Source organism: Mus caroli, unplaced genomic scaffold (genome assembly GCF_978045245.1).
Source record: "Mus caroli unplaced genomic scaffold, Mus_caroli_1 scaffold_15, whole genome shotgun sequence".
Taxonomy (NCBI): Eukaryota; Metazoa; Chordata; class Mammalia; order Rodentia; family Muridae; genus Mus; species Mus caroli.
In genome coordinates, this window is record NW_028227270.1 from 76,119,005 (window position 1) to 76,122,413 (window position 3,409).

A 3,409-nucleotide genomic window follows, 5' to 3' on the forward strand; every position below is an offset into this window, starting at 1 on the left:
ACCAACAAGTCGTTCCATACTCATAACACATGAGTGTGCTGTGTGTGGTGTTATGGAAATGCAAGCATGCATGCACACACGCGCACACACACACACACACAAAAACAAAACGCAAAAACAAAAGGGGAGGCTGTAACTCCAGTGCAGGAAGGCCGAGACAGGACAAGAGGATCTCAGGGGTTCTCTGACTCACCAATTGGTGAGCATCAGGTTCAGTGAGATCCTGTGGGAAGGAAGAAAGAGAGAAAGAAAGAAAGAGAGAGAGAGAAAGAGAAAGAAGGAAGAAGGAAGGAAAAAGGAAAAGAAGGAAGAAGAAGAAAGAAAGAAAGAAAGAAAGAAAGAAAGAAAGAAAGAAAGAAAGAAAGAAAGAAAGAAAGAAAGAAAGAAAGAAAGAAAGAGAAAGAGAAAAAGAAAAAAGAGATAAGGGTAGAAAGAGAGAAGAATGTCCTAAAGATGGGTGTTCCATTGTCTCATAGATTCTAAGATGCAAATACACATGGGTTAACTTTTTTGCTGTCACTGATAAAGTGAAGAGAAAGGACTGGTTTGGGTCCCTGGTTTACAGGGACACAGTCCACCAAGGTGGAGAAGGAATGGAGGCTCTGATACATGGCTCAACAATGTAGTTGAATGATTGCAACCTGGCAGTCCAGAAACATCATTAAGCAAGATTTTCTAAGTTCTAGTAAGGAAAGGATATATGTGTGTGTGTGTGTGTGTGTGTGTGTGTGTGTGTGTGTGTGTGTGTGTATGCTGGTACCTTCTTTTGGTTTTTGTAAGTTTTTAGTAAACATTTATCAAAGATACTAAGCTGAAATAGTCTTACTCTTCAGTAAGAAAGTGTAGTCCGGTGTGGTGCCACGCGCCAAATAATCCCAGCACTCAAGAGGGAGAGACAGGTAGGTTTGTGTGAGTTAAAGGCCAGACTGGGCTCTAGCAAGTTCCAGGCTACATAATGAGACCTTGTCTCAAAGCTAAAGTAAGAAATTGTGCAAGTTTTATTGTTTGGAATTCTGGATACTTCTTTAAAAGAATATACATGTTTAAGAATATTTAGAAAAGAATTAGCATATTTGATTAACCCGGACATTGACCATGTTTATGTCCCATGGAGACAAAACATGCCGTGATCACTTGGATTTTCATTTCATATTTATTGAGATGGCTTTTGTGACAGTTTGTACATGCTTGACCGAGAGAGTGGCACTATTAGAAGGTGGCCTTGTTGGAGTAGGTGTGTCATTGAGGGGGTGGGCTTTAAGACCCTCATCCTAGCTGCCTATAGCCAGTCTTCTGCTAGCAGCCTTCAGATGAAGATGTAGAACTCTCAGCTCCTCCTGTACCATGCCTGCCTTGCTCCCGCCTTGATGATCATGGACTGAACCTCTGAACCTGTAAGCCAGCCCCATTTAAATGTTCTCTTTCTAAGAAGAGTTCTTGATCATGGCGTCTATGCACAACAATGAAAACCCTAACTAAGACAGCTTTTAAAGACTTTTTATGGAAAGATTTTGTTTTGTGTTGCTTATATATGCTATAAACAAGTAAACAAATCAAACCTCTTTCATGTGTAGAATCCAATTCTTCGGGGATATATATATATATATATATACACACACATTCATAGTGGTTAATTTCCATGCTTTTAAATTAAGAGTGACCAAGCCTACTTGGGTGAGTGGTTGCCTATCATGGGCAAAGCCGTGATAAGTTAGATCGCTATCATTGCATAACATCAGGTGTGTGGAACCAGCACCCAGGAAGTGGGGGCAAGAAGAGATCATTCTTAGCTATATCACAAGTTCAAGGGCAGCCTAGGATACATGAAGCCCTGTTTTAAAAAGAAATTGAATACGGATAGTTTCTAAAAGAATGTTCCAGGGCTTGCTTAGACAGCGCATATACTAAAATTGGAACTACAGAAAAAATTAGCATGGCCCCTGTACAAGGAGGACATGCAAATTCATGAGGTGTTCCATATTTTTCTGAAAAGAAAGCTGGCTTTGCCTATTTCTTATTTAAAAAAAAAAAAAACAAAACAAAAAAAAACCCAACTTGATGTAAAAGAAAATGTTCCCAGAGCTGGAAAGATGGCTCAGCAGTTAAGAGCATCTGATGCTTCTCCACAGAACCATGGTTCAGTTCCCATATGGGGCTCACAACTGTCTGTAACCTCAGCCCCAGGGCACCCCAAAGCCCTCTCTGGCCCATGAGGACTCTACGTGCACACTGGCACACAGACAGCCATGCAGGCAAACGCCCAGAGACATAAAATTAAAAGAACGTTGCACTCTCGTCTCTGGAATATATTCCCGAGGCATCTGACTTTTTAAACATTATTTTGCTATTGTATATGTATTGTCTATGTCTGTCTGTGCAGTACATGCATGCCTGGTGCCTGCAGAGGCCAAAAGGCATCAAATCCCCTAGAACGGGGGATAGTAGTGAGCACCGTATGGCTGCAGGGAATCGAGCCCAGGTCCTTTGAAAGAGCAGCCTGTGCTCTTGACCACTGACCATTTTTTAACCCCAGTTGAATACTTTTTGATGTACGTGTGAAAGCAATGACTGCCACATCATGGAAGCTGCCTAACCTCGTGATAGTTAAAGGAATGTTGACTTCAGTGATAACAAAATTTAAAAACTGACCAGGTTCACTAGGCCCCTCCCTGCCTAAGTTACTGTGCATGTATCTGTATGTGTGTGCGTGCATCCATTCATGAGTGTGTGTGTGTGCGTGTGTGTGTGTGCATTTGTGTGTGTGTGTACATACATCTGTCTGTGTGTGCGTGTATGCGTCTGTGCATGTGTGTGTATGTGCGTGTCTTGTGTGTGTACGCGCGCGCGTGTGTGTGTGTGTGTGTGTGTGTGTGTGTGTGTGTGTGTGTTGTTTTGTGAATGGATGCTGACACGTAATTACCCTCAGGAATAAGGTGTTTTAGGAGAAATGGCCTTGAAGCTGTAATTGGGCTGTAAACTGGGAGTGAAAGGATTAGAAAAAAAGCACCTTTACAGATAAAACAGCATAACGGAGCCTTGAAGCCTTGGAGAGGAGCTTCCTTGTGGGTGAGCATAAGAGATGCGGGGGGGGGGGGGGGGGCGGGGGGGCGGGCAGAAGAGAAAGCACCTTCAAAGAAATCCCTAGAACAAAGAAAATACCCAACTTTTATAACCTTTGCGGGAACGGGAAGCTTCGCGTCACGTGACTTCGTTCAACCTAGACAAGAAGGAAACATGGAAGAGCCGGGTACTGTTTAGGGCTGTAACTTGAAAGATGCTTAACTCAGTGCTAGAGAGGGCGCTGCAGTGGGCGTGGCCTGATGCCCTCCAGGCTGTGGGGATGACTCTTAGGAGTGATCACTGTCTTAGGGTGCAGTGTACTAACAAGTGTGTTTTCCTTGTTAGTGTT

At 43.1% G+C, this 3,409-nt stretch overlaps 1 non-coding gene across 1 annotated transcript; it reads left to right on the forward strand.

Moving 5' to 3' along the window:
* The first annotated feature begins 1,880 nt into the window (after positions 1-1,880).
* LOC115029188 (U6 spliceosomal RNA) lies at positions 1,881-1,985 on the forward strand. Its single transcript, XR_003834742.2, has one exon. It is a non-coding gene; the product is annotated as a U6 spliceosomal RNA (small nuclear RNA).
* The last annotated feature ends 1,424 nt before the right edge of the window (positions 1,986-3,409 follow it).